At 37.6% G+C, this 24,735-nt stretch overlaps 1 protein-coding gene and 1 pseudogene across 50 annotated transcripts in view; one reads left to right on the top strand and one right to left on the bottom strand.

Moving 5' to 3' along the window:
- Positions 1-24,735, bottom strand: part of Rims2 (regulating synaptic membrane exocytosis 2) — a 520,587-nt gene that overhangs the window by 271,099 nt on the left and 224,753 nt on the right.
- LOC103692901 (non-histone chromosomal protein HMG-17 pseudogene) lies at positions 22,990-23,387 on the top strand (annotated as a pseudogene).

The raw sequence follows: 24,735 nt of genomic DNA, 5'->3' as shown, positions 1-24,735 counted from the left end.
TTAGACTGATAAAACCTAACACTAATCCCAACAGCTCTTGTCCCAGGAACAACAGGTGCTTACAGCCTTGTATCAAGTGGAGCACATGGTTCAAGTCTGTTGGTCATCTACTCTAGGCAGCCTCATCTGTGGCTGGTGGCAGCATTTGAGGACCCTGGGTTCTCTTTAACCGTAGGTAACCTCTATTTCTATTGTGCCTAGACGGAACACCTCACTGTTGAACTGGTCTTGGTAGAGGAGCCACAGGTGGCAACATTGTAGCCATGAGTGTGGTCCCTGTGTTTGACTTCTATCTGGAGACTGGCTGAAGCCCACGCACCTGACAAGCTGCTCAGTGCACACGAGGCTCCTGAGCCCACTTTAGACATAGGGAAAAGCCTCAGAAATACAACTGTCCTCTTTATGTACTCCTCCATTTCAAAATAAACAACAGAGAAACCTTGAATTAGGGACAAAGTTTGGCTTAGGTGGCCCTCTCCTGCTAAAACAGAGACAATACAGAACTCACAGCAAACATATGGCATGTTACTAGTGTGAAAGCAGCAGCTGTAATTAGTCAGGCTACACAAAACTAAGCAGGTTGCACAGAACTAGTAGATAGGCATAATAAACAAATACAGATTACAAACACCTCTGTCTTTGTAATTTTGATCTGTCAGTACCCAAAACTTTTAAGGAGCTAACTTAAATGACTTAACGGTAAAAAAAAAAATCTATATTCCAGAAACCATCCATAAAGTAACCAGTAGGACAAGCTCTAGATGAAGATTTTAAAACAACTATTTTAAGGACGCTCAACACACTCCAAGTAAACACAGGAAAAAAAAATCAATACTCTTAAAAAGAGAAGTTAATTAAGCAATAATTTTTTAAGTCAAACAGAAATCCTCAAGCTAAAAAATTAACTAAGTCAACCTTAAATTCTGACAAGAACAGAACAGAAGCAAGACTTAGTGAGCTCAGAGACAGTGTGTTTGAAAATACAAAGTCAGAAGGAGGAACGGAGAAGAAAGAAAGCTTATAGCAATTTTAACATCATTAAAAGAGCAGATATATGGTTTATGGTGTTCCAAGGAAAACTTCAGGCTAGCAAAGCAATAGGAAGTTTAATTTGGAAGAAAATACTAAAATGCTCCCTAAACCTAGGGAAAAAAACACAAACAACTATCAACAAAAAGGTCAAAAGTCACTAGTGGATCAAATGAGTGAAATTCAATACAATAATTATGCTCTTGAAGATGAAGGTTAAAATAAAATGCTGAAGGCAACAAGAGATAACAAAACAAAGTCAAATCCTGTGAGGGTTCCCAAATCACCAACTCACAGAAACATTCCGTACTAATCCCATAGGCCAGACATAAGAGGCTCATATTACTAGATGGAAAAGTGCCAGCAAGAAAAAAATACTATAGTCAGCAAACGTACACTATAAAAATACAAGACACATATTCTCACACCACCTGCCAAAAAAGTTGAGTGAATATATTTCTATCAGACATAGAATATACTAGAGGGAATTCTTCAGACTGGAAAAGAAATAATGAGTAAGAAGATAACATTACAAAGGCAGAATACCACAAGATGAAATTCTTTAAGTTCACATCAAAAGCCAAAACTATAATGGTGATTGCAGAGACTGAGGGAACAGGAAAAGTTTGATAATATGTAGTAAGTTATAATTAGATAGAGGTACAAGGTTCTGATATGTTACTTAATAATATGGGCATTATAAATAGTGATTCTATCATATCATTATTTAAAAGCTAGAAGAAAGGATGATCAGTGCCATGATAAATAAATTTTGAAGACATAGGTACGTTCAGTCTGATTTAAACGTTACATGACAGATACATACATAAATGCCATTCTCTCTTTGAGCCCCATTCACCCAGATTCCCTAGGAGCTTTTCTTGCACACATATGTTCTTATGCGGTCTGTGTTCCATATGGTCTGTACATTGCTGAGGACAAAGAAGGAAGTCTTAGGCAGCTAGTGTCAGTGACAGCACAGTTGATCCCTCTATGGAGATAAGTAAATAACATGGGTGAAATGCATCCGAAAAAGAAGACCCGTGCAGGTTGTCTAACAAAAACAAGCGAAAGCTGTAATGAGCGTAATGAGTCAGGGCGTTTATCTCTTATATCTAAGGATTGCTGGAATTAGGAGACACTTATGAGCATCTACAGTCAATTCCTAGTTTAGTGATATTATGTTAATAGCTTACAATTAGCTGTGCATAATTAATAGGAAACCCTCAGACCTTACAAGTCAGGTCCTTTTTGCCTCAAAGCTCCAGCTGTCAAGTATTTGCCAGAACACACTATTGCTCAGCCAAACTAAAGCCGAGGAAAAGTAATAATTGGTCAAAAGTCTCATTATTTATCCTGAGACTTTATTAGATCAAAGATTATCTGAGCCAGCCAGACATTTAATAGGAGGACAGTCACTGTGAAGGGAACAGACTAGAGTAGAGAAGAGTAACTTGTTCTCTGTCACCGAGAGGTACAGGGTTAAGGTCATTGTTTTCAAAATAACTAAGTTTGGGGTGGGAAACCCCGACAAGTTTAAACTTACTGAAACGTGAACATTCCTGAGCTGCTAGGAGTGCCATCGCACCCTGTTCCTACTCACTCTGACTTGAATCGCATGCTTCACAGATGTCATGTGCACTCATGGAGTCAGAACACATTGGAGGTAGAGGAAGAACTATGGGAATGTGATTTTCAAAGATCCAGTGTTCAATGTAATGACCACAGGAAACAACGAGGGAGCCGGCCCACTAACATTCCCGCTAGCTGTTGAGAAAAAAACAACTTAAGAGTAGTTACCAATCAATTATATAACTGAATCTATTCCTAGATTCTCAAATTATACAAAAGTCCCTCTTATATTACTTCACAAATTGAAAGTATTTAAGCTCTATTTCCCTATATTTTAAAAAAAAGTGAAGTAGCAGAAAACACCAATGCATGGAACAAGTGAAACAGAGGGAATATCAGAAACACGCTCAAAGGTGGCAAGAGAAGCCAAAGTGAAACAAACCTTGCACAACTCTTCTGGAATTTGTCAAATAATCCTGTGTTTACCATGCAGGCAAGTCAGCAGGTAGTATGCAGCTGTCTGGCTAAAGCAAGGAGGCTAGTCTAGGGTAAGGAAGGGGAACTGGACTATTCCACAGAGGCAAAGAAGACATAGCAAACTGTAAAGTCAGGCAGGAGGAAAGAATGAAATGACTGCACTTAAGTCAAATATATAGAACCGGATACAAGCAAGATAAAGAAAAACAAACAAATGATGGCTACACAATCTCCTTAAAAAACAAATTGAGTAAGATTTAAAGTACAGAAAACTAAAACTGCCATAGAAAAATGTATGTACTGTGCATAACTATATTTGGTAAGCAAGTTATTACTTAAGCTAGCCATGTCTCTTAATTTGTGAGATGTGACAAAGGGCTGGAGAGATGGCTCAGTGGTTAAGAGCACCGACTGCTCTTCCAGAGGTCCTGAGTTCAATTCCCAGCAACCACATGGTGACTCACAACCATCTGTAATGAGATCAGATGCCCTCTTCTGGTGTGTCTGAACACAGCTACAGTGTACTCATATATAACATAAGTAAATAAATAAATCTTAAAATATATATATAGTATAATATCAATATTATGTTAATAATATATAGCACACAATTAATATAGAATTATTAAAATATAATAGATAATGTAATGTTAATAATGCATTATTATATGTAGTTTATATAATATTATGATATAATATATATACATTTATATATTTATATATATTGCACTGTGGGTAAAGATAATGTGTAGTGTCCCGTGTAGACTGGGACGTGGAACCCTGACTAAGAGTAGTACAGAAAAAGGAAAGGAAAGATATGTGTTCAGTGAAGATGCGATCAGGAAGGGCTCTCTAACCACCACCACAAAGACCTTGAACCTCAACCTCTTTATTATATACAACACAAAGAGAGGAGTTAGCTGCTCTCAGTAGGTGGCTCTGTGGGAGAGCAGTCTCCAGCCAGAAGCATGCAGAAGAAGAAGCTGGAGTTACTATTCTTTGTACCATCAGTTGTGCACTCAGACTTCCAACAAAACTTTGCCATTTCTCTTGAGCATGGGCCATATGGGTAATGACATTGCCAATTGTCTGAAGGATTGGGAGTCCTCAACAAAGCCATGCCCATGCCAAAACTCTCTAGCAAAATATCTCCCAAATAACTCAGTGGTACAGGTTCTAGAGTTCTAACAGGTGTACTACTTAGTATGTGAGTGCAAAGAGACAGCAGAGTGTGTGTGTGTGGGGGGGGGGGTCTCCTCTTCTCTTCTTAGTTCAGTACTCCCCCTGACAGGAAGCTTTCTCTAGATTCATAAAATTAATAATCCTAAGATTATTAAAGATACCATTTTCTTAAAATTTAATAGATACTCAACTGATAAAAAATAAATGACTTAGAAAAACATGTTTTCTCTCATATGAAAAAACTAGGTTTGTGTGTGTGTGTGTGTGTGTGTGTGTGTGTGTGTGTGTGTGTGATGAAACTAGAAAGGGGTCATGAGGGAAAAGAGAATTAAACATTTTTGAAGCTATTCTCTAAATATTAGTCTATATAAGACACAATACATATCAACAAATTGTAAAAAAAAATGCTTAACATTAATGACAAAAATAAAAACAGTTGGGGCTGGGGATTTAGCTCAGTGGTAGAGCGCTTACCTAGGAAGCGCAAGGCCCTGGGTTCGGTCCCCAGCTCCGAAAAAAAAGAACCAAAAAAAAAAAAAAAAACAACAAAAAAAAAAACAGTTGAGTATGGGCTACACACACACTCACACACACAGAGAGAGAGAGAGAGAGAGAGAGAGAGAGAGAGAGAGAGAGAGAGAGAGAGAGAGAGAGATGCACATATACCCCTACATAAATATGTACATGCTTATACACACATGCACACACAAACATATAAAAAACAAAATAGGAAAGTGAAAAACTCAGAGGCACAAATTCCCCCTGAGAGCTTCCACTGATTACAACAGACACTTGTAAGCAGAAACTTACTTAATGAATAACTTATGGACTTCTTCTCCAGACTTTGATAATTCATAAATTTCCCTGAATAGGAGCTAAAACATAATTCTAACTGTAATGTTATTAAATGTCTCCACTTATATATGAATATCTAAGAACATTAGCTTTGGATAGCTTTGTGAGGATAATTAGATTGTCTATAATATCAAACAAAGACTTATAGATGGTAAATCAAATAATTAATTAAAATAATTAGCATCAGATATATGCCATATTAGTCATAAGTAGAATCAGTGCTTCAGTTGTTCAAAAGATAAAATGGTTTCAGGCCCGTCTAAACAGACTAACGTGACCCCAGCTCTTCCTCTACTCAGCGCTCTCCTCCTCCTGCATGGGAGCCTATTTTTAACAAACTCCTCAGTCTAAAGTGAATATCAATTTAGTAAGAGACATAACATGTCCTTCTATTTTATAATACCCACATGAAAGTTTTATGGTTGTCTATTAAGTACATTACTAAAAGTTGACTGTATATGTATCTTGTGCTTGCACATTTTAGTTACAAATATAACATTGCTTGACTCTACTTTCGACACTAAAGAAACTCATTTTGAGTATGTTGCTCAAATGAGCTCCTAGAGTCTTGTGAGCCCATTGATCTTAAACCCACAGCAAACTCTTCCTGCTATTTGCTGCCTGTGCTAAATTCCCCTCAGAGAAAACACAGCTCAGCCTTGCTGGAATTTGCAGTCATAGTACTACTATTCAAGTTACTTCTTTCTAAAATAATGTTTTTAGGAGGCAAATAATGTCCTTAACATCTATCTTATCCTAGAATAAGGAGAGGAATGCAGACACCGGAGTTCAGGATATCATCTGCCAGGGTACCACTGGCAGTGCAGAGCATTATGGGACAACAATATAGCTATTTCCAATTATTGTGTGGTAAACAAAGGAGGCTTCTTTGAACTGGCAAATCACAACATAAAATTGTCCTTTAAATGCCTTTATATTTTCATGTTCTATGTATCTGTGTGGCGCAATAATATACATAAAAACAAAATTATAACGTGAGTAAAATCCTATTTCCACAGCACCTGACAATTTGGTTTTAAGGGGAAAAAAGTTATCCTCTAGAGAAACTTTTGAGTTTCCAGTACGTATCTGTCTGTACACATACATGCATGCATATCTAGACAAAAACATTAATAAATACAATATGGCCACAGTTATCAATGGTAAAATACGGAAAACATGTTTTTAACTATGAAAAAAGTACTGAATAACACATATGAAAGTCCTTGGATTGAACTACATAAAATGCCATCTATGATACAATTTTCTCAGATGTAGTATGTTCTCATCTTAAAGAAACACTCCCATAGCATTATTATGTCTTTAAGATTTTATCAACATAATGAATATTTCAGTTATCAAAATTATTTAGCAACTTTATAAATAATGATTGATAATATACAAACTGGCTTATGTTTAAAATATATATTATATACTAATAAAATTCATACATTTTAAAGCCAACTTCTCTATCTCTAATGAAATACCAAAAAGAAAACTAATTTTTAGCAATGTATTTGGTTGTAATTGGCAAATATAATCCTTTGATCTTCCACTTAGAAAAACACAATGAAGAAGCTTAAGGAACATTAGAAGTTGTTCTATAAACACCTTTCCAAATATGTAATGTAAAGATATACAGCTGAAGGTTTAGAGAAACTCTTTAAAACTAAATTTCACGAATTCTAACAAACTGTTTAGAATGGACCTAACATCAGTCTCAAAGACAACATACAGTTAACATAGAATAATATATATTTAATTCACTGTATACTCAAGAATTGTCTTCCACGGTTGTAGAGACCACATTAAGAAAAAATATAGAGATATAAATATGGCTGTAGATGATCCTAAATACAGTTTCAGATAAAGATGACATTGTGCATGAGAGCAGACCCAGTACATTTCACTTATCCAAGTTAAAAACATATGACTTACCTACTAAACTCCAAACCTATTTCTTAAGCCTGCTCCCTAGAATCATTATGGAAAAATGAAGATGTAAAGTAGAAGCAGAAAGCTACTGCCATGGAAAAGAATTAATCATAACAGATTGGATAGAAACTAGGATGCCACCGGTCCCGTAATACCTTCCAAAAACCCAGAGTGCTTGGTCTTTGGCATTCGCTGGAGAATTAAACAGGCCCTGGAAGCTATACTGGAAGATGATCCTTCCTTCCAGATAGTGTACTTAGCAGTCTCTGAAACTGGACTCCAAATAGAGCACAAGCAGTAGGAAATCTACTGAGCACCAAGGACTTACGATGGTATGTGGACAAAGCAAGGGGAGACGAGAGCTCCTCTCAATACAGGTAAATGCCTGCCTCATAACAACACACTTCCCATGAAAATAGAGCACCATTCCATCTCCCTTCTAAAACTAAATTTAGGAAGAACCTTGGAAAGCTTTTCCTTGTGTACTGCCGTCATGAAATCAAGTAACTATATTTGAACAGTAAGTATTCTATCATAAATGACATTTCCAACTGTAAGTTAATATTTTTGAACTAAATAAAAGTGAGAAAATGTTAATACCTTGTTACATAGGATATTGCCAAATTTCCAAACATTAAAATTTGTTCTTGGCAGTGTGGCACCCCTCATTAAGTTTTCCTCAATGTTCTTTAACAAAGCTCTCTGCAAAAGCACTAAGATAAGTTTTCCGTCATTTTTATCACAAACTACTCAGTGACTTACACTTATTTGGGCCATTCTAGACAAAACAGGTAATTCTGATATTTTAATTTATCAGCCAGATTAGGTAAACTAAAGTGAAAAGACTCACACTAACCCAAAGAAAATAAAAAGTGAAGTAAGAAACAAACAATAATAAATTTATAGAGGAGAAAGAGAGGTGTGCATCACGAGTCATAACCCTCTGTCTCTGACAATGGATGAGAACTATCAGATGTCCCAGGCTCCTGCTGCTGTAGTAGCCCTGAAGCCAAATCATCCTTGTCTTGATTTTTAAAAGTTTAAGTTGCTTTTCTCAGATTATTTTATGACAGCAACAAAGAAAATAATTAATACATCACCCTAAAATGTTCCCTTAAGAACATTCCTTCAGGAAATCCTGCAATCTCTAAGAGTGTGTGCTGTACCAGTCAGCACTTCCCGATGAGGGCTGCGTGAGAATCTCTAATTCTAAAGACTGGAATTGGATGGCAGATGCAGAATGTCAGATAGATACATTAAAAAACAAATCAAATGACAAATTTTGAAGGATCCATCTTTCATAAAGCACAAAGTAAGAGAGTCAAAGGTCTCTCTGACCCTGATTAAAGGGCCCTCCCTTACTCAGAGAAGAAACAGAGCTGAAAACCAATCTGAATTGAGTTACATGAGTGCAAAAATTTCAAATAAAACTAAGTTTTCAGATAAGGCAAACCTATCCTAAAGTCGGGGTCCTAGAAGATCCATAACAGAACATGATACTTGTACTTACATAAAGATGGTCCGCCTGAAGCTAGAAGTGGAAGCTACTGCTCCTAGTGGAGGACCACTTTAATAACAACTGGACAGAGACTGCAAATGTGGTGGATGTCTTACAAGACTGCAGCATCCATTGACGAGGTAATAAAAACTCTGATCTTATTCACCAGCAGATATGGAAGGAGTGCTGTCTGCCTAGATCCTAAATGTGCTGGGTAAAGGTTAAATGATAATTTATTGGCTATCAGATATATTTTAACACTCTAGTAAGGTCCATTCAGAATGATATTAATATGCAGCTAGTATAACTCCTGGAAGCTTAAACAAATAATAACGGTTTGCACTGAATAAAGTACAGATACCATTACTGCTTGGAAGATTGTAGAAAGAAGGATCAAAAGTTGTAAGATATTTATGTTAGAATGAGTCTCTCACTTAAGGCTGGAAAATGCAATGGTATGATTATGTTCCCTAAGACTATTCAGGGGACATTTCAGTAACCAATGTGGTACCAAGACCCTAGTGAGGAGACGTTGAACATAACTGATGGGAGCCTGAAAGACATAAACTCAGGCTAAGGAGAAAAGATACTATTAGGAAGTTAGAACCACCATGGACTGATGGATATGGTAATATTTCAGAATAGCAGAAGCTAATGAGATATAATTAATACCTTCAAAAGTCAGCAATAAGAGCAGCAAAGCTGGAATAACAGACCCAAGATTTAGGAAAAAATAAGAAAGAAAATATGGTATTTTTGGGAGCAAAAGATGATACATAAATAGACAATGGATGGATAGAAGGATGATAGATAGATAGATAGATAGATAGATAGATAGATAGATAGATAGATAGATAGATAGATAGGCAGACAGACAGACAGACAGACAGACAGACAGACAGACAGACAGACAGAAGATTGAAATCTGTCAATTCACATAAAGGTGACAACCCCATGCCCAATAGTAAAAATCTCAACCAAGTATAAGCAGTTATCCAGGAAGAACATTTAACGCCACCACAGCCAAGTTATACAGTTGTGATTTTTCCCTGTCCATCCCAAGTATTTTAATCCACTATGATCAGTTAACTATAAACTAAAGAAAGGGTCCTGTACAGACATTTGAGGTCTAAATACTATATCTAATAGACACAAATATTCAAAGACATTAAAGAACCACAGTGTAATAGGACTGTCATTTAAAATAGACCCATATTTAATTAAATAATAAAGTCCCAAAGGTGATAAATCTGAAACCCATAGTTCAACCTGATGATAGCTGAAATAAATCTCTTAACCCCTTCAATAACATATGAAGGTAGAAAAAGGACTAAATAGACCAGATATTTTCTTTTTTTTTTTTCAAAGTACCATAAACCAGAAGGTGCTAGGTATTCAACACATCAGGCTTCTAACCATAACCTTAGGAAAAGCAGTAAAAGTAACCAGAGGCGTATAAAGGATGTCTTAAAGAAAAAAATCTTAAACATGCCAAAATAATTACCTTAATTATGGCATCATAAATTTTCATGTTATTTTATTAACTGTAAAATAAGTCAAATGATTGTAGCATGCCATAAGGTTAAATAAAAGAACTCATAGCTACAAAATAAATAAGGCAGTTTTGCCTATCATCATGAAAAAGTACTATAGACAAAACAAGTTGCATTATTTTAGGCACAGTTTACCTTCAGATAAAAAAATTACTGATTTAAGTCCTTACAGAGCTTTGAGGAAAATCACTGTGATTCAGAATTTTATGCCTAACCATGTACAAACAAGAGAGAAGAGTATCAAGTAAACACATTCTAAGAAAATACCTGTTTCCTTTTAAAAGTACTGAAAACATTTACTGTTTCAATGAAAACTAAATTCTATTTTCAAAGTGAAAAACAACGGCATTATACTAAGATGCTATCAAAAGTAGATTCAAACACAGTTTCAATGAAACTGAATTTCAATGAAAAGAAGAAAATGTATTGACTTACTCATTTTTCTACATACAGAAGTCTGGTAGGACCAGCAACATTTATTGAAGATGCATTCTTTTTTCCATTGTATATTTTTGGATTCTTTGTCAAAGACCAAGTGTGCATAATTGTGTGGATTTATTTCTGTGTCTTCAATTTTATACCATTGATCAACCTGTCTGTCTTGGTACCAATACCATGGAATTTTTATTACTATTGCTCTGTAGTAGAGCTTGTGGTCAGGAATGGTGATTCCCACAGCCGTTCTTTTATTGTTAAGAATTGTTTTCGCTAATGTTTTTTTTATTGTTGTTGTTTTGTTTTATTTTGTTTTGGGTTTTTGTCTTTCCAGATGAATTTGAGAATTGTTCTTTCCATGTCTTTGAAGAAGTGTGTTGGGATTGTGATGGGGATTCAATAGGTAGATTGTCTTTGGTAGGATGGCCATTTTTACTATGTTAATTCTGCCAATCCATGAGGATAGGAAATTTCTCCATTTTTTGAGATCTTCTTTGATTTCTTTCTTGAGAGACTTGAAGTTCTTAGCATACAGATCTTTCACTTATTTGGTTACAGTTTCCCAAAGATATTTTATACTAGCTGTGGCTATTGTGAAGGGAATTGTTTCCCTAACTTCTTTCTCAACCTGTTTATCATTTATATAAAGGAAGGCTACGGCTATATTGAGTTAATTTTATATCCAGCCACTTTGCTGAGGTTACCAGCTAGAGAACTTCTCTGGTAGAATTTCTGGAGTCACTTATGTATATTATCAGATCATCTGCAAATAGTGATACCTTTAATTCTTCTTTGTCAATTTGTACCCCTTGACCTTTTTTGTTGTCTTATTGTACTAGCTAGCATTCAAGTACTATATTGAATAGATATAAGGAGAGTGGGCATCCTTGTCTTGTCCCAGATTTTAGTGCAATTGTTTCAAGTATCTCTCCATTTAATTTGATATTGGCTGTTGGTTTGCAGTAAATTGCTTTTATTATGTTGAGGTATGGGCCTTGAATTCCTGATCTCTCCAATACTTTTAACATGAAGGGGTGTTGTATTTTGTCAAATGTGTTTTCTGCATTTAAGGAAATGATTGTGTGATTTTTTGTTTGATTTTGTATATACAGTGGATTACGTTGATGGATTTCCATATATAAAATCAACCTTGTATGATAGGGATGAAGCTTACTTGATCACAGTGAATGATGGTCTTCATGTGTTCTTGGATTGGGTTTGCGAGAATTTTATTGTGTATTTTTGCATCAATAGTCATAAGTGAGATTTATCTGAAGTTCTCTTTTTTTGGTAGGGTCCATGTGTGGTTTAGGTATCAGAGTAGTTGTGGCTTCATAGAATGAAATAGGTAGTATTCTTTCTGTTTCTATTTTATGGAATAGTTTGAGGATTATTGGTATCAAGTCTTCTTTGAAGATCTAGTAGAATTCTGAACTAAATCCATCTGGCCCTGGGCTTTTTTTGGTTGGGAGGTTTTTAATGACTTCTATTTCCTTATGGGTTATGGGCCTGTTTAGAAAGTTTATCTGCTGTTGATTTAACTTTGATATGTGCTATCTATCTAGAAAACAATCCATTTTATCTAGATTTTCCAGTTTTGTTGAGTATAGGCTTTTGTAGTAGGATCTGATGTTTTTTTTTAAATTTCCTTCGTTTCTGTGGTTATGTCTCACTTTTCATTTCTGATTTTGTGAATCTGGATGCTGCCTCTGGCTCTTTAGTTAGTTTGGCTAGGGGTTTATCTATCTTGTAGATTCTCTCAAAGAACCAGCTTTTGGTTTTGCTGATTCTTTGTATTGTTCTCTTGTTTCTATTTGGTTGGTTTCAGCCCTGAGTTTGATTGTTTCTTGCCTTCTACTTTTATTGGGTGTATTTGCTTTTTCTTGTTCTAGAGCTCTCAGGTGTGCTGTTACATTGCTAGTGTAAGATCTCTCCAGTTTCTTATTAGTGCACTTGGTGCTATGAATTTTCCTCTTAGCACTGCTTTCATTGTATCCTATTAGTTTGGGTATGATGTGTCAACATTTTCATTAAATTCTAAGAAGTCTTTAATTTCTTTCTTCATTTCATTCTTGACCAAATTATCATTGAGTAGACAGTTGTTCAGTTTCCACATGTATGTGTGTTTTCTGTTACTTTTGCTGTTTTTGAACACCAGCTTCAGGCCATGGTGGTCTGATAGGGTGCATGGGATTATTTCAATATTCTTGTATTAGTTGAGAGTTGTTTTGTGATGAATTATATGGCTGGTTTTAGAGAAGGTACCATGAGGTGCTAAAAAGAAGGTGGATTCTTTTGTTTTAGAGTGAAATGTTCTTTAAAATCCATTTGGTTCAGAACCTCTATTAGTCTCACAGTGTCTCTGTTTAGTTTCTGTTTCAATAACCTGTCCATTGGTAAGGATGGGGTGTTGAAGTCTACCACTAATATTGTGTAGGGTTCTATGTGTGTTTTGAGCTTTACTAAAGTATCCTTTATGAATTGAGTGTCCAATGAAATGAATTGCATTTAGGGCATATGTTCAGAATTAAGACTTTCTCTTGGTGGATTTTCCCCTTTGATGACTATGAGGTGTTCTTCCTCATCTCATTTGATAACTTTTGGTTGAAAGTCTATTTTATTGGATATGAGGATGGCAACTCCAGCTTGTTTCTTGGGACTATTTGTTTGTTAGACTTTTTTCCAATCTTTTACGCTGAGATAGTGTCTGTCTTTGTGAATGAGGTGTGTTTCCTGTATACAGCAAAATCACAGATCTTGTTTGCATATCCAGTCTGTTAGCTTATGTTTTTTATAGGTGAGTGGAGTGCATTAATATTGAGAGATATATTAAAGACAGTTGACTGTTGGTCCCTGTTATATTTGCTTTTGTAGGTAGCTTTATGTGCTTGTGGTTTTCTCCTTTTGGCTTTGTTGTGAGATGATTAATATCTTGTCATTTCTTTAGTATAGGTATCTTCCTTGTATTGGAGTTTTCCTTATAGGATCCTCTGTAGGGCTGAATTGGTAGATTGATACTGTTTGAATTTTGTTTTGTCCTGGAATATTTTGGATTCTCCATCTATATTGATGGAGAGTTTTGCTGTGTATAGTAGCCTGGGCTGGCATTTGTATTCTCTTAGAGTCTGCATGACCTCTGACCAGGCTCTTCTGGTTTTCATAGTCTCTGTTGAGAAGTCTGTTGTAATTCTGATAGGTCTGCCTTTGTATGTTACTTGGCCCCTTTCCCCTTCAGTTTTTAATATTCTTTCTTTGTTCTGTGCATTTAGTGTTTTGACTATTATGTGGCGAGAGGATTTTCTTTTCTGGTCCCATTTGTTTGGTGTTCTATAGGCTTCTTGTACCATTATAGCCATCTCTTTCTTTAGGTTTGGGGAGTTTTCTTCTATGATTGTGTTGAAGATGTTTTCAGATCTTTTGAGCTGTGAATCTTCCTTCTCCTCTATTTCAATTATTCTTAATTAGAAAATTAATAGTTTTCAGAGGCTCATGGATTGGAAAAAAGAATTATGAACTTTGGGGTAAATGTGAATAGGATAAATTGGAGTTGAATGAATGAAATGAGGTAAACATGTAACTTTTTATTATACCTCTAGGTAGAAATGGTATAATCATCACATTGTTGCAAAATAATGGACTTTCGAAGAGCTAATATCCTCTTGCCACTAACAGAAAAAAATACCTGCAAAGTTTATGAAGTAAGCAATTTAAGAGTGCATAAGACACAACATGCTGGGATTCATAAAAGAAATGGAGTCCCACAGTTGCTCCCTGTTAACAGCTCAACAAGGAAGGAAGGAAGTGAGCAAAGCAAAGAGTAAGAATCACCCATGGAGCATGTTAGCTGCAGGGAGAAGGGTCAGTGTTCCTCAAAGGTATAGCTCCGATAAAGCAACCAGACTTGAGGAGAAGGCTCTATAGAAAGAATATTTAAACATCACAAATTACCCTTATTGGGGAGGCAGGGTAAATATGATCAAAACTCATTGTATAGTGATAAAAACTGCATGGTGCTGGTTCAACTGGCGGTCAGCATGTAGAAGAATGCAAATCTATCTATTCTTATCACCCTGTACAAAGCTCAAGCCCAAGTGGATCAAAGACCTACACATATAACCGAATACACTGAAACTAATAGATGAGAAAGTGGGGAAGAGCCTAGAACATATCATCTCTAAATAGTGCTACCTTTATTTCTTCTTTGCTAATTTGAATCCCCTAGATCTCTGTTTGCTATCTTATTGTTCTAGCTAGCATTTCGAGTACTACATTGAATAGATATGGGGAGAGTGAGCATCCTTGTCCACTAATTTAGTGGGATCTCATGAAGTTTCTCTCCATTTAATATCATATTGGCTGTTGGTTTGTAGTAAATTGCTTTTATTTTGTTTACTTACTGATCAGAAAAATGCAAATCAAAATGACCCTGAGATTTCACCTTGCACCACCAATCAGAATGGCTAAGATCAAAACCTTAGGTGACAACACATGTTGGCCAGGATGTGGAGAAAGAGGAACACTCCTCCATTACTGATGAGATTGCAAACTGGTACAACCCCTCTGGAAATTAATTTGGAGTTTCCTCAGAAAATTGGAAATAGATCTACCTAAAGACTCAGCAAGACCACTCTTGGGAATATATCTAAAAGATACTCCACCATGCTACAGGGGCCCGTGTTCCACTATGTTCATATTGGCCTTATTTATGATAGCCAGAAACTGGAATTGACCCAGATGTCGCATGACAGAAGAATGGATACAGAAAATGTGATTCATTTACACAATGGAATACTACTCAGCTATTAAGAACAAGGACATCCTGAGTTTTGCAGGCAAATGGATGGAACTAAAAAATGTCATCCTGAGTGAGGTAACTCAGACCCAAAAGGACATGCACAGTATGTACTCACTAATAAGTGGATATTAGCCAAAAAAAAGTGCAGAATACCCAATATACAGTACACAGAACTCAAAAAGGTCAACAAGCCAAAGGGCCCAAGTGAGGATGCCTCAGTCCCTCTTGGGAGGGAGAAGAAAGCAACCACAAGGGTAGGATGGAAGGAGGGACCTGGGAGGAAAAGGGTGCTGGGAGGGGGACATGATCTGGTACTGGGTGGGATAAAAAGAATGAAGCCCTGAGGACCAGCAGAAAGAATGGAAACAGGTGACCTCTGGAAGTAGGAAGTTGGGAGGACCCTCCCGACGTACCAGAGACCTGGGAGGTGAAAGACTCTCAGGACTCAAAGGGGGGACCCCAGATGACATGCCCTATAGTGGGGAAAGGGAACTTGTAGAACCCGCCTCCAGCAAAAAGAAAGGGCATCAAGTGAGAGATGGGGGACGGGGTTGCTATCCCAAACTCTGACCCATAATTCTTCCTGTCTGAAAGAACTACAAGGATGGAAATGGAGAAGAGCCTGAGGAAAAGAAGATCCAGTCACAGGCCCAAAGGGGTATCCAGCTCAAGGGGAGAACCCAAGGCCTGACACCATTACTGATGCTATGGGGCGCTCACAAAAAGGGACCTATCATGGCTGCCCTCCAAAAGACACAACAAGCAGCTGAAAGAGGCAGATGAAGATATTTGCACCCAACCAATGAACAGAAGCTGCTGACCCCTGTGGCTGAATTAGGGAACAGCTGGGGGAACCTAAGGAGGAGGGAAACCCTGTAGGAGGATCAGCAGTCTCAATTACCCTGGACCCCTGAGATCTCTTAGATCCTGGATCACCAAGCAGGCAGCACACACCAGCTGAGATGAGGCCTCCAACACGTATACAGCAGAGAACTCCCATGTCTGGGTTCAGTCAGAGAAGATGCACCTAACCCTCAAGAGACTGGAACTGGAGGCCCCAAAAAATTTAGAGGTCTGGGGGTGTGGGTGGGGTGGAGACATCCTTGTGAAGATTGGGGGGGGAGTGAGAGAGAGAGAGACAGAGACAGAGACAGAGACAAAGACACAGAGAAAATACATAAAATATCTAATAAAAATGAGTCTACAGAAAGAAACGCTCGAGGAACTAATTTTAAAAGTTTTTTTTAATACAATTTGGAGGATGGAAAGCTGGCTGTGGAGCACTTACTGCTCTTTGGTTGACTGGAGCTCAGATCTCAACACCATATCAAGAGATCTGACAAGTTGGTTCTCTGGCAGATGAGGTTCCTTTATATGAAACACAAAGTAGAATGTCCACCAGAAACCATATACCATAAATGCACAGCATGAAGGGTGGAGAGCACTAGAGAAGCTGTTCTAGAGGTGACCAGTGTGAGGCAATTAGCACATGAGTGCTTTTAATGCATTCAGTTTATGAAACTATTTATTGAGAGGACACAAGTATCATTCAGGAACTGTGAGAATTTAAGGATATTAATGGCAGTCTACATTAAAAATTAAACCCCTCTATCTCCTGGGAACTGAGATTAAAGGCATGTGCCACCATGAATCAACTAGGCAGATAACAGAACAAGAGAAACCCTGTCTCAAAAACCAAACAAACAAATCAAGCAAACCCCTCTCCTCAGGGGTCAGGGAGTTCTTTGAAGAAGAAACAGAAAAATTCTAAGACCCAGAGGGCATGGATGACCCCAGGGAAACAGTATCTTCCAATCACAACCGATGGAAATACTTATGAAATCTCAGAGAAGGTAGGAACATGAACAGGGCCTGCACTGGTTCAAGCCAGGAAGTTTCCCATGTTGAGAGGGAAATTGGAAACAAGGTCCCATCCCTTACCGAGAAGCTATGTGCAATTGACATTTACTTACGAAAGAAAACCAGTTTTCTCCAATAGATTCTTCCTAGGTCTACTCACTCCATGAGGGAAGCCTCCACGCCCAGCAGTGGAATGGCAACGCAAAACAATCAGTGGTGTTCTTCTGGACTTCTGTCTCACATTGCTCTGCTTGGGCATCTCTTGCTTGCATATTATTGTTTCCAATTATTTGTTTCTCATGGTGTGTGTGTGTGTGTGTGTGTGTGTGTGTGTGTGTGGTGTGCTTTTTGGTTGTGTTTTTAATTAAGGTTCGTTTCCCTAATTGTTTTCTAAAAGGAAAATAAAGGTGAGCGTTGGGTAGGTGGGAGTGAGAAGTGTGGGGACACAGTGCAGGAAGGGACAGCTTGTGAGGACACGCCAGGGGATATAAGTCTTCTGACCTCAGTTTCCTCAACACATGGAACTGCACTTTCAATATGCTTGCCTGCTCCTCCAAGGTATAGCACATAGAAGGAAGTTTGCTTCAGATTACCAAATATTGTTTGCTTACTTTTTCAATTAAATGTTTAATTAAATTATCCTTTATATACCTCTATGGAAAAATGTTCTTGCCACAATTGGTTGTCTTTATGATTGTATACAACTTGAACTTATGAGAACTTTACTCATGTGACCATGCTTAACACTCACGGTATAAATTGTCTGGGTCTCTGAATAATAGTCAATTGGCTACTACATGAGACTTTTGTCTGCCCCGTTTATCGGCTCTACTATCCCAGGCTCCACCCCCTCTAGAGCAGTGACAGAAAGGATCTGCAAAGAGTCAAGGAACAGCAGACACCATGCCAGAATGTATTGTATGGGAAAAAGTTTCAGTTTTTATAAAAAGCAAAGGACAGTAGCTAGAGAGAAGGCTCGGTATATAAACCAGCAGCTGTGCAAGCCTAGTGAGGGACATATGCACTGGTAGGTATCTGAAACCACAGCACTGTGAGCAGAGACATGCAGATCCGTGGAACTTCCACGTCAGCTAGTTTAGCTAAATTGTGAGCTCCAGGTTGTAAGACATACCTTCTCAGGCTCGAGACCCCTTATCAACAACAATGCCAAGCAACCAGAGCTTCCAGGGACTAAGCCACTACCTAAAGACTATACATGGACTGACCCTGGACTCTGACCTCATAGGTAGCAATGAATATCCTAGTAAGAGCACCAGTGGAAGGGGAAGCCCTGGGTCCTGCTAAGACTGAACCCCCCAGTGAACGTGATTGTTGGGGGGAGGGCGGAATGTTGGGGGGAGGGTGGGGAGGGGAACACCCATAAGGAAGGGGAGGGGGGAGGGGGATGTTTGCTCGGAAACCTGGAAAGGGAATAACATTCGAAATGTAAATAAGAAATACTCAAGTTAATAAAAAAAATAAAATAAAAATAAAAAAAGACATACCTTCTCAAAAAATAAGATGGACAAAGATCAAAAAAGAAATCAAATATTGGTCTCGAGCCAACATGGACACACACACACACACACACACACACACACACACACACACAACATACATGTACATGTTCCCACATGAAAATATACACATAAAACATACACAAATAACCTATGAAAGAAAATATAACTTATGAGAAGAAATAAAATAGAATGCAAGATATATGTGGCAGTGGTTAGGTAATAAAAAGAAAAAGACCTGGGTACAGAAATAAGCAACTACATTCATGCGGCCAACGAAAACAAACAAACAAGAAGTCTGATCTTCTTGAAATAAAATATGAAAAATATATAATGCTACTAGACAGAAAGAATGGAGCATATTCTTTGTCTTCCTTTTTTGTTATACCACTATACTCTTGTGCCTCAGGCAAACACTAGAATTAATTCTAAATTATAAATCATGGTGACTCATGCTTACACACTAGTTCACATCTCTACACTCAACATATCATCAAACACATAATATATAATATATAGATTAAAATAGACAATTTTTAAACAGTTATACTTGAAGTCTCTTCTAAGTATTACATATATCAGGTGGAGGAGTAATTTTAATTAAAAGTCTAGCCAGACTATGAAAGCAAATGCCTTTAATACCAGCACTGAGGAAGCAGAAACAGGGAGATCTCCATGAGTTTGAGGCCAGCTTGGTCTACAGATTGAGTTCCAGGATGGCCTAGGCTACACAGAGAAATCTTGTCTCAAAAGAAAAAAAAAAGAGGGGGGCTGGGGATTTAGCTCAGTGGTAGAGCGCTTACCTAGGAAGCGCAAGGCCCTGGGTTCGGTCCCCAGCTCCGAAAAAAAGAACCAAAAAAAAGAAAAAAAAAGAAAAAAAAAGAGAAATTTAAGAAAAATACAAAACTTTCCTATGAAATACTAGTCAAATCAAATGTTAACTAGATAGCTTTCATGTGAACTTATTTAATTCTACTGAAAATTAATATATAAAATTATTTCTTGCTAATTTTAGATTGCTAAGTTAAGATAAACAGAAGAAATGATAGTTAAAAAGTATGTTATGAAGAATTGTTATCCAGAATACAAAAAGAATAATAAAAAAACAACAACAACAAAAACCCAACTCCAAAACAAAGCTCACCTATGCCCTTCCCTTCCCCCGTAACTAACCCTAACAAATCTTCTCAGGACACACACAAACACATACACATGGTAGGGGCAGATATTAAATCATTTTGTTGAACTTAACCAAACAGAATTGGGATTAAACATAATATTATAATCCATTAGTCTAAGCATCCAATTACTATTTATTTATACTATGGTAAAGATGTATTTGATTTCAATTTAAATATTTCTTCTTATGCTGTTTGGCAAGAAATTATATCAATGTTTTACCTCCCATCCTAAAGTTCCATCCAGGGCATCATATTTATGACTGCATTGTATCATTTGATTGAAATAAAAATTTAATGTGTTTTAAAGTTATAGTTGATTGTCTCTGAGTTCATTAAATGAAGCATAACTTCACTTAGTCCAACTCAATCACAGGACTCCTTGAACAGTACCAAGTACTTTGTTAGGAGCAGAAAAAGAAACAACAAATATCTCAAACAAGCGGACTGGACGTGCCATTCACTAATGTCTTTGAAAAGGGAGGGAACCATAAGTCAAATACAAGAAACCTCTTAAGCTAAGAAAACCCCCTGCCCTGGCAGTCCCTGAAGAAACAGGGACTTCATTTGACACTGAGAACAACTGAGCTGCCAACTCTCACAGGAGAGTCAGAAATAAACTCTCCCCAGAGACCTACCAATGGCGACTCTACACTTTGAATTCAGCTGAGTCCAACAGGAGCTTCTGATTATAAAACTAAAACACAATAAACAAATTCCTAGCTCATTTGTAATAATCTCTTGTTATAGAAAATGAATCAATGATTAATTTGTAATATATTATGAAATAACCTTTGCACAAATCAACATAAAACTAAGTAGAAAAAATTTATGATGCATAAGCAAATAAAGGATTCTGAATAATATTTGCATTATGTAATCAGGCAGTCTTCTTTGGGTTGAAGCAGTTCCTTCAGGTACTTGTTGCAATGCCAAGAGTAAAAAATATATACAAGTATTTCCTCTGCTGGATGTGCTTCATGGAAAATATAATATTCTTTAAAGCACACATTGCTTCAAGCTTCAAATGTATTTTCATCTTCAATTTACATTTTGTGTAAATAGTTCTTAGAACAAGCTGTTCAGTTTTTCTAGAAAATGCAGCATTTTTATTCTTGTGAGCATCACATTTCATTTTGAAGTACCACAAAAGTACACACACACAAAAAAAATGTTCAGATTACAAAAAAAAAGATAGATAAAGACAGATTAAAAAATAGATAGATTGCAAAAACCATGGTGTGGGAATTTAAAAAATTTTAAAGACTGTTCATAATTACAGATAGCTATATTTTTAGCTTCACATTGTTCTAAAACCTAGAATTTCATCTTTAGCCTACTCGTTCTAATTATAAACACCATGAGAGCTCCTTTAAAACTTCCTGCACAGAATATTTTGAAGGGCTGGGGAAGGAGCACAGCTGATAGCGTGTTTCCCAAGTGTGCACAAAGCCCTGGGTCAGTATGGAATCAAACCCATATTCAGATGCACAGAGAACTGAACCAGTCTGTGATGTCTGAGACATTGACCAAAAAGAAAAAGAAAGAAAAGAAAAGAAAACCACTGAGTTGGAAGCACATCTCATTAGAATCTAACAAATAGGGATTCTCAGCTTTTTCTTTTCATTCTTTCTAATTAGACATCTGTTTATAAGTCAGATAAAATTAAAATAATACACTTCAGCTACCATCACCTCAAGGAAAGCACACTTTAGGGGGAAGCTCAGCATCCTGGATTGAACCATACTCCAGGAAAACACACAGGACACTTTCATGTGCAAAATACAATACCATATGTACAAAATATAATTCAAATCATGATTAATTCATTAAAAAGTCACCACTAAAAATGACTGATACATGACCTGGATATTAAAATTAACAGAAAATAATATTTCAAGTGACCATATCAACAATGGTCAAGGAAATAAAGGTTAGAGGTTCATAAGGGAAAAAAAGAAAAGAAATTTCAAAACAGAAATAGTAACTATTAAAAAGAATAAAAGTGTTAATTTTAGACAAAGCTGAAATATCTGAAATTAAAAATTCACCAAGATTTTTTCATCCTGTTGATCGTGAAAGAATAAATAAAATAACCCAATCAAAAATTTATTTTCTAGAGACACAGAAAGGTGTGGAGTCAGGTGTATGAGGAAGTGGGGAAGATCTTGGAGGATTTGACGGAAGGGAAACCACAATAAGAATATTGTATGACTGGTACAACCACTCTGGAAATCCTTCTGGAGGTTCCTCAGAAAATTGGACATTGCACTACCTGAGGACCCAGCTATACCTCTCTTGGGCATACACCCAAAAGATGCCCCAACATTCAACAAGGACACATGCTCCACTATGTTCATAGCAGCCTTATTTATAATAGCCAGAAGCTGGAAAGAACCCAGATGCCCTTCAACAGAGGAATGGGTACAGAAAATGTGGTACATCTACACAACAGAGTACTACTCATCTATCAAAAACAATGACTTCATGAAATTCATAGGCAAATGGATGGAACTAGAAAATATCATCCTGAGTGAGGTAACCCAATCACAAAAAACAAACAAACAAAAACAAAAACAAAAAAAAAAAACCCCCACATGGTATGCACTCACTGATAATGGATATTAACCCAAAAGCTCGAATTACCCAAGATAAAATCCACAGACCACATGAAGCTCAAGAAGAAGGACATACAAAGTCTGGATGCTTCAGTCCTTCTTAAAAGGGGAAAAAATATTCATAGGAAAGGATATGGAGACAAAGTTTGGAGCAGAAACTGAAGGATCAGCCATTCTGAGCCTGCCCCACCTGGGTATACAGCCACCAAAACTGGATAATATTGATGAAGCCAAGAAGTGCATGCTGACAGGAGCCTGCTATAGCTGTCTCCTGAGAGGCTCAGCCAGAGCATGACAAAGGAAAATGCTAGCAGACAACCATTGAACTGAGTCCCCGTTGGAGGAGTTAGAGAAAGAATTGAAGGAGCTAAGGGGCTTGGAACCCCATAAGAACAACAATGCCAGAGCAGTGTGAAGAAGCAGCGAGGATGACCCCTGGATGGACCAAACCCGCGCCGCTGTAAACCTGTGCTCAGCGCTGACGTCCCCTGCCGCCGCCATGTCCAAAAAGAAAGGCTGAAGGGGATGCTAAAGGAGACAAAGCCAAGGTGAAGGACTAGCCACAGAGGAGATCTGCAAGGTTGTCTGCTAAACCTGCTCCTCCAAAGCCAGAGCCCAAGCCTAAAGAGGCCCTGCAAAGAAGGGAGAGAAGGTTCCCAAGGGGAAGAAGGGGAAGGCGGGTGCCGGTAAGGATGCAAACAAGCCTGCAGAAAACGGGGATGCCAACACACACCAGGCACAGAAAGCGGACGGTGCTGGAGATGCCAAGGGATGTGTGTGCAGTTTTGATAACTGTGTACTTCTGGTGACTGTACAGTTTGAAATACTATTTTTATCAAGCTTTATAAAAATGCAGAATTTTGTTTTACTTTTGTTTTTTTAACTATATTGTTAGCACAAGGAACACTTCGTTGTTGCGGGGGAGGATCATGTGTCACCAAGCTGAATTGAGGACAGAAAACCTCTTTCCCTGATAATTTCAAAAGGTTCCTCTTGGCTTCCAGGAGAGACATCCTGGTCTTGCGTAGGTGGCCACCAAGGCAAAAAAAGGCCTTGTGGTCTGGGGAAACTCTAAATTCATTTCTATATCCTGTTCCCTCCCCCTGTATCATCAACACAGACTTAATTCCCTTAAAACCAGAGACCTGTTGGAGCCTCGCCCCCAAAATTGGTCTTCTAGTCTATTGGGCGATGTGGACTTTGCAGTGACTTTGCGTGTTCTCGGAAGATCGCTGGTTCCTTTTATAAAAGATTGTGGATCTTCAGATTGATTCTGCCATGTTCAGTTCCTGACAGTCAGGGTTGGCTTGTGGAAAGTTGTTAAACAGCTTCCTTAATGTGAAATGTCAACCCTCACTCTAAGCTACTTCCCTTTCAAAGCACTGAACGAAGACTTCATTGGGTTCTATAGTGGATTTCTGGTTTTGGTAGTCTATACAAGAAGGGAATTTGGAAGTTCTTGTATATTGTTGACTGTCTGCCCATGTCCAGCCTGAAATACCATGATTGTTTATGAAAAGTATCTTTAATAAAGCTGGTTACAGTTAAAAAAAAAAAGAACAACAATGCCAACGAACCAGAGCTCCCAGAGACTAAACCACTACCCAAAGAGTACACATGGACCGACCCATGGCTCCAGCTGCATATGTAGCAGAGGATGGCCTTATTGGGCACCAATGGGAGGAGAAGCCCTTGGTTCTGCCAAAGCTGAACCCCCCAGTGCAGGGAATTGTCGAGGAGGGGCGAAGGGAGGTGGTTGGGGAGGGGGAACACTCTCATAGAAGAACGGAAGGGGGATGGGATAGGGGACTTAGGGCCAGGAAACCGGGAAAGGGAATAACATTTGAAATGTAAATAAAAAATATCCAATAAAAATTATTAAAAAGGGGAAAAAAGGGTATTGGGGAAAAAAAAGGAAGCTGGGTGGCAGTGGTGCACACCTTTAATCCCAGCACTCAGGAGTGAGAGGCAGGTAGATCTCTGTGAGTTTGAGGCTACCCTAATCTACAAAGAGAGTTCCAGGACATCCAGGGCTACAAGGATAAACCTTGTATTGAAAAATAAAAATGAATGAATGAATGAATGAATGAATGAATGAATAAAATAAATAAATGAAAAAATAAATACATACAACTAGGTCAACAAAAACTAAACAGAGGCATTCATCTGAAAAAATTACATACATCTGTAAGATAATCTACAAAAGTTCTAAAACACAAGTAGCTAGACGT

The sequence above is a fragment of the Rattus norvegicus genome, chromosome 7, assembly GCF_021556685.1.
Source record: "Rattus norvegicus strain SHRSP/BbbUtx chromosome 7, alternate assembly SHRSP_T2T, whole genome shotgun sequence".
Lineage (NCBI taxonomy): Eukaryota > Metazoa > Chordata > Mammalia > Rodentia > Muridae > Rattus > Rattus norvegicus.
Note: the sequence above shows the minus strand (reverse complement) of the source record. Positions and strands in the feature narration are given on the sequence as shown.